Source organism: Nasonia vitripennis, chromosome 4 (genome assembly GCF_009193385.2).
Source record: "Nasonia vitripennis strain AsymCx chromosome 4, Nvit_psr_1.1, whole genome shotgun sequence".
Taxonomy (NCBI): domain Eukaryota; kingdom Metazoa; phylum Arthropoda; class Insecta; order Hymenoptera; family Pteromalidae; genus Nasonia; species Nasonia vitripennis.
In genome coordinates, this window is record NC_045760.1 from 7,158,725 (window position 1) to 7,173,470 (window position 14,746).

General features: G+C 43.7%; 1 protein-coding gene and 1 non-coding gene across 6 annotated transcripts in view; one reads left to right on the top strand and one right to left on the bottom strand.

Annotated features, from left to right (window-relative positions):
• LOC100678558 overlaps positions 1 to 14,746 on the bottom strand; it is a 223,353-nt gene that overhangs the window by 185,647 nt on the left and 22,960 nt on the right. The gene's annotated exons all lie outside the window — the stretch shown is intronic.
• On the top strand, positions 987 to 5,074 carry LOC107981028. The gene is made up of 7 exons (XR_004344926.1): positions 987 to 1,230; positions 1,330 to 1,432; positions 1,623 to 2,366; positions 2,662 to 2,760; positions 2,846 to 3,576; positions 4,152 to 4,269; positions 4,730 to 5,074. It is a non-coding gene; the product is annotated as an uncharacterized LOC107981028 (transcript).

Sequence of the window (14,746 nt, forward strand, 5' to 3'; positions counted from 1 at the left end):
TTGTTGATAGAAAAAATTAAAATAAAGTTGTTTTATGAGAATCATTCTTTATAAACATTGATTTACGTATTTTTATAGTGTGCAAATGATACTGACTGTTGTGACGATATGAAATGCAATGCAGAAAATAACACATGTGTAAAGGAACAAGAAAAGATGTGACAAGCTGAAGATGAAGAGGTAATTTTATCTTTTAATAAGTTCAAAAGTAGTAAATACATAAAGCTGTTTTTATATTTCACAATAACTTAACGAATGCTTATTATTTATTTAGTGCTCAGAAAATTTAAAATGTTGTGACGGTTTAAACTGCGCTGAAAATATGAAGTGTTAAATGGAAAACAATTCGACTCCCACGAACGAATCCACTCTCTCAGATCAGTGAATAACAAAGATAACGATTTCTCAAAATTCATTCAACTTTAACTCATAAAAATAAAGCAAATAATTCTTTCAAATAGAATATTTTAAATGAAAGCATTTTTTATTTTTAACCATAGTACCCGTTGAAAAAAATGTTGTCGTAATTGACACATTGTACAAAAAACCCAAAAATTATACTTGTTAAACTGAAATTGCGAAATTTGATATAATTATGAAGGCGAAGACGAATAAATAAAGACACTTTATAACTTATACTTCTAGTTTATATTTAATACTCTATACATTTGAGCTGAGAGGGCGAGTGTCGGGATTAGAACCTTTTCGGAGCATGGTGGAACCAATACAGAACGAGCAATTCTCTCACCGGCAATTAGTACCTGTAGCTTGACTCTATTATGATTACTATAACTACTCTAGTCTATAAGATGTATTAAGAGAGCGAATATTTAAATTACATATTGAATTGACTTATCCACATCAAAATTAACTACTAAACATGTTTCGAAGATATCGAGAATTTTCACACCCGAAACAAGCGAAAAATTATGTACTAATCGACTAATCGATATAATAACAGCATGAACCATTAATAAAACTAGATACCTGTCGCAATCACATTAAATCTGATAAAATAGGTAAAATAAATAAATATAAAGATAAGGGTGATACTTACATCATCAAAAGAAATGCTTTTCCCCACCGACAAACCAAACACCTACTGCAAAAGTAAAGCGATGCTTGTTTATCTAAAAGCTGGTATATAAATGATACCAGAGATTATTGACGCTATAAGTTGCAATACACCCACCAGTTCAACTGTAACCGTAGCTAGTGTAACAACTCAAAGTATGTACGAATAAAAATCTTATAATTAAAATAATTCTCTTACATATATTACAAGCGAGTACAATAAAAGATACATTAATTTAAAATACTTTTTTGCAGAAACAAAATGTCGAAGTTTGTGCTACTTCTTTGCATCGCCTTTGTGGCTGTTAGTATTGTCGTCGCCCAGGAAGAACCCGTATGTAAACCAGGAGGCCGTATCGTAAGTACCATACTATGTGTAGTATATTTTCTATTAAAAATGTTAGTATACTGTACTAGAAAATATGAGGAAGATCTTGATTTGATGTTCGAGATTTATAATCGCAATTATTCTCTCATGGAAGAATTAACACTTACAGTATTAATGTCGTAAGCATGTGTAAACAAAAAATGTGTATTTATCGTTATAGTGTTCATCCAATACTGAGTGTTGTACGGGACTTATTTGCAACCCATGGGCCGGACGATGCACCAAGCCTAAAACTACCACTCCTAGCCCTGTCACTGAAGCTTCCACTGCTGCCGGTGCTACTGGTGCTACTGGCGCAACCGGCGCGGCCGGCACTACTGGCGCTTCCAATGAATAATATATAAGTAGCTGTATAAAACAAATATTGAATTTGTAAACTTTATCGATTCTGAATCGATTTAACTAACACTAGCATTATATAATAAAACTATTGCTCATTAATTTTATTAGTTCATTTTTTATAAAAAACAAACCTATTTATAATTTTACTATAATATTCAATCGAATCTCTTGATATTTTGAGAATAGCTTACAAAACTGTATTTAAATTCAAACTACAGGTTGTCATTATACTATATGAGTAACTTTGATATTTTCCTAATTACTATGCTTAGAATAAGACGAATGTGTTTGTAGAAATAGTTTGCAGATTATCTTTTTCGAATTGCTCAATATATAACATTTAATTGTATAGTAATTTACAGTCATTCACAGCCTGAATATGTCAGAAAAAAAATCCAGCTATTAGTTTTATGACTCGGTGACCACACTGTACACATCCTCTTGAATAATGAATCCCCTCTTTTTCTTGCATGCATATCTCATTTGTATTTTCTTAAAGCACTGAAAAGTATAAGTAAGAGGTAGCGTCTATACCAAAGACACAGTAGTTCTTCTTACTAACGTAAGTATGGTGACGTGAAAATTAAAAATGCTATATATTTTAGAAGTATTTTTCGAGTTATGATAATGACACATTCATTTGCAGATTGCACACGTATTATACAGTGCATGTAACGGCTGAAGTAAATTTTATGTTTATCAGAATTTTACTAATGTTACGAAACGCCCTGATCAGAATCGTTTTGATCATTCATAAAAAATAAATATCAAAATTTTTAATCATAATTTTTGTATTTACAACGTTGAATACTGAGATAAATATGGTATTCAACTTTTAAATTTTATATTTTTTGCAGATTTTTAAAATGTCGAAAGTACTTGTTTTACTCTTTGCAATAATATTGACTTCTACCCTGGCTGTAGCAAGAAATTCATGCAGTCCTTGGTTAGGATATGTAAGTGTAAATCAAATATTATTAAATATTCTATGGAAGTGACTTCGAGTAAGTATTGATATCTTATTAATTTATTCATTTTCAGTGTCAAGTTTATGAAGACTGTTGTCGAGATTTAGAATGCTCTAGTTATGCTGGTAAATGTGTGCCAGTCAATGGGCTTAAGATTCCTGGAAAAGATCAGCGACCTACTGGGCCCGGGCCTTTCCCACCTTCAGTCATGTACCGACCTTTCTAATCAAAGTTATCAAACCGGTATTGTTGATGCTTATAAATTATCATAACCATCTTTGTCAGGTTCAAATAGAGACATTCTTTTTAAAATATGTGTATGATTCATTAGTGATTAAAATTTCTTTTAAAGTTAATAAACAAAAATGACCACCAAAAACGTGTTAACTTATATCACTTAATTAGTATTTTCACTATTAAGATAAAGTGTTAATGATCAAATATTATAAATGTCACGTACGCACGTTGGTTTCTTCTGATCGTAACATAAAAAAAACTATTCTCAGTATTATTGATGTCACCGCTTTTTAATCATTTACGGAAATTAATTCGTAAACAAAGAAATTCGTTGAAATCGTGCGTAACGCTTACACATGGGAAACGAGATCGTACTACATTTAATAACAACAACAAAGAAACCAGTTAGATTGTAGACATAAATGATGGATCGTAAAACCCGGGATTGGAAGCCTTACTCGTATAAGTAGGAAACTCCCAACTCAACAGACTCAGTCGAATACGAACAGTTGAGCAGTTTGTGTCTCGTGATTGAGAAGTGAATTAACGTGTCTTATCAAAAAAGTAGTAAGTAAGTTTTTTATACATAAATGAAAAGAAATACTATCAAAAATATAAAAAATGAGCTGATCAATGTATAGATCATGCACATTAAATTAAATATTCATAAACAGATAATTATCAAAATTATAGTGTTTAATCGTTATTTAATCAAATAAAGAGGATATAAAACTGCTGAATATATGATTTCTATTGAAAAAGTGCCGATTAAAATGGAGCAATATTAGTTAAACGCGTTTCTAATGATCCATAACAATAACACTCTAGTGCTTATTTATAAAAATACGAGTTTTTTAGAATAAATAAACTTTGAATCCTACTTCACACGCGTAATACAATTTTGAAATGATGCTTTGTGAGCGTTAACTGTCCTTCTTCTTAACTGAAGAAAGAACTGGCCGTATGAATCATGGTCGCATACATAAGCACACCTGTTTACGACTTTAGAGCGTTTAAATCGTCTTGATTGTGTAACAGAATGTAGTCTGACTAAGACAATTAAAATATGTTGTAAAACTCATTGTCAGTGTGTGTGTTGTTTATAAATAAAAAAAATTTTAACAAAAATATTGTTTTTACAGAAGCAATACATTATACAAAATGTCGAAGGTTATACTGTTCGCTCTGGTCGTCTTACTGGCAACGACTTTAATCTCAGCTGCCACGAGTGATAATAAGTGCGGACGACATGGTGATCCTGTAAGTATGCCATCTAACTGTTAACATTTAACCGCTGTCGTACTCTGATATGAGAAACTGATAAGAGCACAAATGATCACTCGCAACGCATAGTTTTTTTTTTTCTAGAACGGCAAATAATGGTTTCTGAGAGGAAATGTGTTTTAGTTCGTTGAATTCATTTGTTCTTTTATAAAGTACACTAGAGAAGGTCGCATTATTTGCACGAAATATTCGCACGGTTTTTATAGTATAAAATTAATGCTTTACATAAGACTTGGATCTCAAGCCTTGAGACTTGATTTCTGTGATATGCTAATTCAGATTGAATTAAGTCGTATCACGAAAATCGGTCAAGGTGAATTAAATACTCAAGATCCAAAATTCTTTAAGGCTGATTTCGACTGATTTAAATTATTTTCAAGCTGTAATAAAAACATCCATTATTTAAGAAATGATTATTTATTCTTTTTACTTTTAGTGTGTGTCAGTAAGCGATTGTTGTCCAGTCAAACAAATGGCATGCAATAGATTTGCAAAGAGATGTCAGATACAAATCACCAAAGAAGAACTTTTGGCTCAACGAGAAAAAATTCTTGGACGCCGTGGACCCGACTACAGAAAGTGATCATTCGAAAAGAACTAACCAATATGAGTTATCTACAATAAGGTCAGAAATAATCAAAGGTTCAACTCGAAGAAAGAATCTCAACAGCTCAAACAATTTTGTAGACTGACGAATTTATACTCGTGCCTTTTGCTCACTTATAAGAAAAAAAAATAATTGAACGATGTAGTTTAAAATAAACTCTATGTTTAAAAAAAAGCAGATATAATTTGGTAACCCCTTCTGATGACACACGAATCTTGATTACGATCGCTGAAGTTAACGTTATCTACTTTCTCTTTTTTCTTAAAAAAAATCGAACATTTTGATAAAACTATAGCGTACATTATCGTGTATAGTCTTCACATACAAAGATACAATCGTACATTAGATACAAGTACGCGATAGCAGCGACCACCTACGGTCTGGCCACGAAAGCGAAAGGCAGGTGTGTACAAAGGCGATCCGGCGTGATTGCGTCAATTTATCAGCTCATCGACAAGTGACTATAACACGACTATAAGCCATATGGCTCTCCGAAACCCGAGGAAATGCGCAGAATCAGCGCCTATGTATAGTTGTCATATCATGTTCGACGCCAATGCAATAATATACTTTTATCTTAACTTTCGAGATTGGAACGGCGCTGTGTGCGTACATGTACATGTACAGTACATGTGAGAGTGTGAGTGAAGCACTGCGAAGAATTAAGGCGCGGCAGATTTTTACTCTCGCTAATCTACTTTAATACGTCTTTTAATTTACGGATGATAGAAATTATATATGCGACGTGACCGATTGTTTTAAAAATACCCACGATATCATCTCTTCGAATGCTGCACTCGAAGTGTTTATTGGCACATACGATTAACATTCATTTCGCAATTTCATGGTACTGCTATTAAAATTTCAAGTATGCGCGTAAAACCTGTAATTGCTTAGCGCGACTCATAATTTTTGTTGCCGCGTAGTAAAATATAAAAGGTACAGAGCGGTAATTTGAATGTCTTTAACTGATGGATTTCGAAGTTTCAGAGAGCGCTAAGCTTTCCTTTTGATACCACTGGGTCTTCGTTAATAATGAGTCGTCGAAAGAAAAGCGCCCCAACGAAAAGGTATTAAAAAGCTGGAACGGCTAGTTCAAGAGCAACCGTGCAAGGATTGAAGTTCTCGCAGGTTGTAACTTTTCGCCTGACAGTCTCCGTCATTCGAAGTCGCTGGTATACACGCGCAGCGGACGAGCAAATTACTGCAGCTCAGGCGGAAGTCTTTTCAAAGTGGAAAAGTAGCCGGCCGACGACTTTGAGGCAAAGACTAAAAGCGCCTTCCATTCGTCATAGGTATATAGAGAAAGGGAGAGAGAAAGAGAACAGGCTTCTCCTTCAGGCTCTAACTCTCTCTATTTCTCGTTTTTCGCTCTCATTAGCGCCGGCTTAAGTTAAGCGTCTCGCGCTCGTGGTACGTCTCTCTTTTTCTCCGGGACTTTTGACCGTTGTCCTTCCCCTTGACCGTCGGAGCTCTATATTGCCTCGCTCGGCTCGCTGCTGGCTCGAGAGCCTTATATAGAATTGCGCCGCGCACTTTTGCCATATACTCTTATTCAGCGAGTGGCCTTCCTTACAGCGTGTACTATATACCGCGGCAAACTCGGATTTCTTCGTCATTAGCGCACAGAAGCGGGACTTACGTTTTCCATTTCCACGAAATGCCTCCTTTCTTTTTGATGTTTGTTTGCTTCCGCTTTTTCTACTCGGACGCTTAATGAAGGAAGAGCACGGCGAATTATATTTTAATGCACTGCTTTGTCTATTTAAAATAAATTATTCAATGATAACGTAAATTTTCTTGAATTTTTCGTTAATTTTGACTGTAAATTAAAACAAACGAATACGCACAATAACACAATGTACAAAAAGTATAAACACGTAAAACAAACGCTCGACAAAAGCTCTTGCCACATCAAAGCAAAAGCATCTCAATATCTTTTCATCTTCCCCGTAGCACACCTTAAACCGTTCTCCCGCGAATCAAGCCGTCAAGCTCATATCACTTCATCTCTCTGTCTTCGGCGGCATTGTTGCAGCGAAATCTGAAGAGCTCGGCGCGAGGAGGATCCGCCGTTACCGTGCACACATTTCGGCGGTATGTGTCCTATTTAAACCCGAAAAGCTCTCGGTGCGAGCTGCATCGCTGAAGTGTTGCTCCTTTCAAGCCGCGAAGCATCTCGCCGTCGAAGGGGCCGCCGCTCCGATGACGAGTCTCCCCTTTGCAGCTTGATGCCGCAGTTCTACAGCTAAGTCACTCTCGACGCTCCACTGTGTTTTCCCCCGCGCGCAGAGAGCTTGCGCTCGTAAGCCGAGAGAGAGAGAGAGAGAGAGAGAGAGAGAGAGAGGGAGAGAGAGAGAGAGAGATAAACGGCCGAGCAAAGCGCAAGCTGCGAGATGAAAAACAGTGCGGCGGCACAAAGCTGACACCCCCGCTCCGAAAAAAGCACGGAAGAAGAGCTGTAACCGCCGGCGATATGAAAACACTATCTAGTAAGCCGCGGGACACACAGCAATGTGCTGAGGCCTGCAAGCTCCGGGCAGTGAAAACGCACTATGTGCGCAGTCTCCCGTCCCCGCGAAAAAGGATGAGATAGCGAGAGAAAGAGAGATAGAGGCCAGTTGTTGTTTGCGCTCGTTGCCGAAAAGCTCACTTCCGCGCGTCTGCGGTGGAAAAAATGCCGGAGTGCCAGCGCAAGGCAAAACAAGGCGCACGAGTGTTCGAAAGAGTTTGGCTCCTCTCGACGCGATCGCGCTTGCAGCGCACGACCTCTGAAGAGACGAGCGGAGGCAGGCTGCTAGTTGGCAGCCCTCGCATTTACGAGGTCTCATCCAGAGTGCGCCTGCCTCAATCCGACTATGACTGTATACGCGTACGACGTTTTTGCCGAGGCGTGCATAGCATGCATTGAGCGCGGCAGATGCCGTTTTTGGCAGGAGGCGGTGTATAATCCGTACTCCTTATGCTTTTTCGTCGCGAGGGAGTTTATTTGATGCGATGATCCGATTTGTTGTATGTGCAATACGACCGTAAATTTGAATTCTCAGCTGTCGAGTTGATCGTCAGGGTTCCAAGCTTTATAGACTGCCAAAGATGGACGGGCAGACGAACTGCAAGCCGGCGAAAGGGTTGGCTGCGATATCTGTCTGCCGTGTACACGCGTCTGACAATGCAAATATCGAGTTACTCAACTTGCGAGGGAGCACTGCCGAGCCCGAGAGAGAAAGAGAGCGAGAGACGCGGAGAAACGGGAACGACCATTTGGGCCAAACTACCGCCTAGTGCTGCTATGTACAGTCGAGCTGCTGCTGCTGCAACCCTCGCTTCGGTCACGCGATTGATCTTATCTGATGCCGATGACTTTGCCCCGTCTCTCTCTCTCTCTCTCTCTCTCTCTCTCTCTCTCTCTCTACTGTTCAACCGTCCTTTCTTACGTAAACTCTAGCGCGTCAGGGCTTGACGAACTCGTCTCGCTATTTCGAGAAATACAAGTCAGCACACTTTTTTCACAAACCCGCACGACAGTAAGTTAACGCTCGGTTAAGTCGAGCGCATTTCGCATGTCCGTTCTCGGTGAGGCCAGTACAGCTCCGCTGTAGTGTAAGCTCTTCGCAAGCTCACCCTCTCATCCGGCCGAGCTGGCAACGGGGTCGCCGCTGCCGAGTCTTATCTCGATTTGCATAAATTCATAGTTTGCGCGAGTGCGAGTCTTCTTGGAGATGCGTTCGTCGCTGCTCCATCGGGGAAGTTCGCCCCGAGAGAGAGAGAGGATTATCGTTGCGCGGCTGGAAGCGTTTAGCCGAATAGACGCACACGTGCACGTGGACGACTCGACGGTGATCTTGTTATGGGCTAATCACCGGGTCGGAGGATCTCTTTGTTGTCGCGTCTTGTACTGGCAATTATAGAGATCGAGGCGATGGACCAAGTGCGCAGTAGATTTTCGTGTTATTGTAAACAGAGCGATTTCTCGGTTTTCCTCCTTCTCTCGCAATTTAATCATCGAAGAGCGAAACCGTTGCTCAAGACCGGCGCGCTGAGAATACATAAAAAGTGGGGCTTATAGCTGATTATTAATCGCACATTCGAAGCGAGCTGTACTCTCTTATTCTCTGCAGCGCAGCTTATCACAGCCAAAGCGTAAATTTCCTCCACACTGCGAACTGCTCGCCCGAGATAATCTCAAGAAATTACTTCTATGCGGAGGCGATTTCCCGGGATGCGACGCGAGATCGGCATCTCCGCTCTTTTTTCCCGCTATCACGACATCGACACGTGAGCGGCAACGTCCTTCCGTGCGGCAAAAAAAGGAGGCCGCGCGCTTCCATGTGCAATCGGAGAAAAGCGTTCGCGACTTTATGGTCGATTGATGAAATATTCAGGCTCGCGCGCGCTGGCTGGCGCAAAGTAAGGCACGCTTTTTACGATAATTCAGGCCGACACGCTAGAGTTAGTACTGTTGCTGTGGCTCGTCGTGATCGTCGCCGTCGTCGTTGTCTCGGATAGGAGAGCGCCTACGTGACTGCAATCGCTGCATCGGATCAGAAAATGCGGCTGCGACGCGACGCCCGTGCGGCTGATTCTCTATAAATGTGCTAAATAATAAACGGGATACGAGTGCGCCTGGCATGCGCGCTCCGCGACGATTCCGTGTGCGACGTGTGTGTATGTGTGTGGTGTTGGAGAAGCCGCGTTTTTTTTTCGTGACATCGGGGATACTTTGGCTGATGAGGAGAAATTACGACTGGTATGGCTTTGAATTTTTCATCGTCGCGTGAAGTCTCTGTTGTAATGGGGGTAGTATACTTTAATTTCGTCATCGCGGCTGTGGGAATTTTAAATTTTCGTTTTTAGACAATATTCTAGAAGCCAGGGTAAATTCGAAGCTGTCGGTATAAAAATTACGGTGGCCCGTCCCAAAGTCACTCGCATCCGAGTAAACATTGCACGCAGTGAAAAAAGGCACTAGACACGATGAGCTTTAATTTTTCCACTGGGACTTTCGAAATCAGCAGCACACAGGCCTCGTCCTACACCTCGATGCGATTATCCATTCGGCGCTGCGTTTGATCTCTTTCTCTCTCTCTCTCTCTCTCTCTCTCTCTCTCTCTCTCTCTCTCTCTCTCTCTCTCTCTCGCTCTTTCTCGCGCGCTACAGCTCATTAAATAAGCTTTGATGACCTTCGCCGCGTTCGTTTATTCCCGATGCAGTCCTTCCCACTTATTCGCGTTTATTCGCGTACGCCTGTGCGAGTAAACGCCGCGTGTACATAATACACGCACACGTATAGATACAGAGAGAGAGAGAGAGAGAGAGAGAGAGAGAGAGAGAGAGAGAGAGAGAGAGAGAGAGAGAGAGAGAGAGAGAGACAGCTAGAGGGTAATGCGTGCGCGACACGGCTGCATCGGGTCGTCGCCGTCGCTGCAAACACGCTCTCTCTCTCTCTCTCTCTCTCTCTCTTTCTCTCCCTTTGGCGTCTGGTGGGTGGCTGGAAGGGATTGCAGTCATTAGGTAGAGATTCGAAAGGGGTGACTTTCCGTTTCCCCTCCTTCGGAGAGCCGCCAACCGCTCTCTCTCTCTCTCTCTCTCTCTCTCTCTCTCTCTCTCTCTCTCCCCGTAGCCAGCATACGCGTGTCCCGGGGCGTCCCGCCGCTCTCTTATCCGCGGAAATTCGGGCTGCAGCGCCGGCATCATACTACTACGCGAACTCTCCGGCGGCGGCAGCGGTGAACTGCAGCTCGGCCGGAATATAGATGGGGAGATGCAGTATAGTCGTCGTACAGTCGTTCGTTCGTTCGCTCTCTCTCTCACGGGGGCGAGCGTGGGTGGAGAGGTGAGAGCGGGGTGCGGTGCAGTCTGTTGCCATGGCGACGCTCGCACGCACCGTAGCTGGACAGTCTCATCCTCGCGCGTCCTCCTCCTCGTCCTCTCGCCTCGTCCTCGCTCTTCTCTTTCTCCTCTGCTTTTCTCTCCTATCTTCTCTCGCTCTCGGCCTCTCTCTGGCATTCTCTCCCCTTTCGCTGCGCTTGGCCCATTCCACCCCATATAGCGATGATCCACCGGCGGCGGCGGCCGGACAACGCAGTCTCGCACACACACACGCGCCTGCACGGGCTGCAGCTAAGCCGAGCCAAAAACACTGGTCTCTTATTACCTCGCTAATCCCGTGAATTGTCTTCTACCAACTTGCTCCCTAACGCTTCCACCGCTTCCACTGCAGCAACGCGTCTATATACTACCCTCGCACATACACGCGATGCTCGCCTTCCTTCTCGCTCGCACCGCTCCATTGTCCTCTGGAAGAGCTTGCGGAGCGCTCGCCGGGATGAATATGAGCTTTTTCTCTCTCTTGCTCTCTCTCTCTCTCTCTCGTTCTTCTGCTACGCCGACCTTTTCTAACGACTTCTGCGGTCAAGACGTTTTTATGGGGCTGCTGCTGCTGATGCTACTACTACTCGTTGCTCGATTACCGGATGCTTTTCCCGGAGAATTGCGAGGGGATGGACCATGTGCCGCTTGCTCCGCGGTAATATAATGACTGCACTTTTAAATTACACGCGGGGAGTCTCGTAATAGATAACTTTCCCGCGGAGCTTCTCTACGCGGTGACCATACATCTGTACGCTTTTGATGCAAAATCAAACGCCGATAGGAGAATGGGCAAATTATATGCACACATCGAACGCACGTGGTATGCAGTGCTTCTTGCCGTGGTGCGCGGCAGGTTGTCGTTCGACCGGAGCCGCGAATCCATCAAGGAAGATCGGTCGAGTGACGCAAAAAGGGAATTTCATCGTGATTACGAATTCAAGTGAATCTCTAATCGACTGGAAAGGTAGAGAGCGTATCGGATCGAAAGATTGGTTTTGGAACTGGGCTCGTATCGGAGTTCGAACTTTGGAGTCAAAGTGGCCAGATTGAAAGCATTCGGCGTTGGAAAAACTATCAAACAGTCGTACGTTGAGGCCGTATGCAATAACAAACGGTCGATTTCAGTACATCGGAAACGTTGAGATTTCAAGATTATTTCATCGATTTTCTGTTCGAACCGACGAGGTCAACCGTTATCACAACCAATCAATAATCTAAACATCTGAAATGACAAAATTTACTCCAATCGCGGTCAACACATGCCAGCGGTGACTTAGGCGATCAGCCAATTTTTTCGCCTTCGCACTCGTCAATGAACGCGCAGCGCGTTGCCCCCGCTATTTTCAGCCGAATTTCGCTCGCACCGCTCGTCTTTTGTTTTCAACGACTCTCCGAATTTCCGACTTCCTCCGCCACGCCTCGGCCGTGGCTCTCACGCGCGTCATATATAAAAGCGTCGGGAAAATGTAATGGCATTATCAAAGCGATGTCACACACACACACACACACACACACACACACACACACACACACACACACACACACACACAGACAGAGCAGTAAAGGGAGTGAGTGAGCGAACGATGCCCGTAGTCTCCCTCTCTGTCCCGTGGCACAGCGTGTGCCTCCCTCTCCTCCTATCGTCGCGCTTTGTACCCCTTCGACTGCTCGCTGCGGCGATTGATACTGCTGGCACAGTGACCCTGGTGTGTATATACATATACGTGTATGTGCAGCACGTGGCGGAGGCTCGTGTGTATATTGCTCTGAGGCCCCCGTCTATGCATATACGACAATGTGGCGCGCACATCTACGTATAGGCCGTGGATGCGATGCACGTGTAGGGCGGCGGCTATATAGCGGGAATCGAATGCCGAAGATTCTGAGGCGAGGCCGCGATGCGTATTTGGCCCGGGACGCCTGTTGCTGCTGGCGGCAGCGACGATGTATGCACCGCTCTCGGTCAAGCCGATGCTGTTTCTCAGCTTGATTGACTGGGACTGCCAGCCGTGATTGCCGCCGACACGGAAGACGACGAGGGATTGTCGTGGCTGAGTCAGCACTGCTCGATGGGGATAAGATTTTGCAGGTTGTGCACATAGTCGAAATGAGGTAGCCGAAATTCGATAGTCGACTTTGTCGAGAAAATAGCGCGAAACAATTACTGCGAACCTCTCCTACATTCGTATTAATTATTAGTCTTTACGATCCTCGGTAAAAGTGATCTAAAAGGCGTGTCACTTCTCAATTTCTGATTCGTCGCATCTACAGGCAATAAACGAGGCAGTGAACGAAACGGACTTTGACGTTTTAACATTTAATTTCATTACACAGACGTACCGTGACCATTGAAAATTCATTGTCGACTTGAAGAGAAGGTAGCGCGAAACTGACGATTAACGAACGCTGATCTCTCCACTACATATTTAACCTATAGGCAGTGAATGAAAAATCTTCAACGAATCGGAAAGAGATTTAAAATTTCACGAATTTAGCTACCAGGTATAATTATGGTTTGCACGAGTAAATTTGTTTTTCTAAAAGAATAAAAAGCCGAACTAAGACGCACAAGGCCGTTGGATCGCCTGTTGAACGTTGACCCGTGACGCAGCGCGGCACGCACGCTTGGCTCGACAAAAGAGTTCCCGCGTACACTAGTGGCAAATACCTCATCGGGCGCGCGCGCGGACACACTTGTTGTTTCTCAAAAATTCAGCTCGACCAGCTCTCTACCGAACGTCCGACCGAATCCTCTTCACGCGCGGTGTATATAGACCCCATTAACGCACTTTCGCTTCGCGAGCGGGAGAGAGAGGGTGTGTGCCATTATAATATGCGTGCGCTCATCCCGCGTGTTTATTTCCACAATCAGGCGAGTCATAATGCTATTATCAGAGGGTGGCTAACGGACCGGCTTCTCTCTCTCTCTCTCTCTCTCTCTCTATCTATCTCTCTCTCTCTCTCTCTCTCTCGCTCTACACCCCCGCGCGAGCTTCACACACTCACTCACCCTTCTGTGACCCAGTGCCAGTCGACGGTCAACCTGTCAACACTTTATACGCGTGTGCGCGACTGGTCGCTGTGTGGTTGTTCGAGGGGCTTGTTAACACAAGCGGCTCGATATCGATTTTTTCCCTCGCGCGCGCTCTCGGTGTGAGCTGCGACGGCGGGAAAAAGAATTGGTTACAATATTTATGCGCGGTAATTACCAGAGCGATGCAGTTAATTATTGACTGCACTCGCGCACGCTTGAGGGAGTTGATCGTTTTGTCCGACTGTCCGTGGGCGTGGAATCACGCCGTTTGATTAGTCGTTCCGAGACGTATTATACTGCAGTTGTCCCGGATGATGTACGCTCGATTTATTTTTGTCGTTCGCCGAGGAAAAATCAAGCTCTGTACGAGCCAAACAGCCGGCTTCAATCACTTCTCAGCTGCGCACAATAGACGAGAGTCTCGACAGCGATATATCGCGAGAAAAAGTTTATTAAAATTTCTCCCGCGAAAACGAACAAAACTCTCCGCTTGCGCGGGAGCGCTCGTCGCTCGCACACGCCTGCGAATCTCCGCTTCTCTCCTACATACAACGCGATACACACGCTGCGAGCACGAGCACAGAGGATGTATAGGCTGATGCGCGTTGATTTATTGTGACGGTCTTCGCAGGTTGTCGCTTGTAATTCGATCTCCATCAAGCGTTTTTCCGGGAAATCGAAACCGAATAAGGGGTATTAATATCTCATTGTCTAGCAGCGCACTGCGCGCGCGAATGTTGTCGACGCTTTTCTCGCTTCGCACTAGGACTTACCCCCCTTACCCCCCCCCCCCATCGATCTGTTTCCATCGCCCTTTCTCTTGTTCTCTCGCGTACTCGCTCTCTCTCTCTCTCTCTCTCTCTCTCTCTCTCTGTCTCTCTCTCTCTCTCTCTATCTCTCTCTCTGTTCGCGTATACTCCGCTCGCTCGCGCCTAACTAAT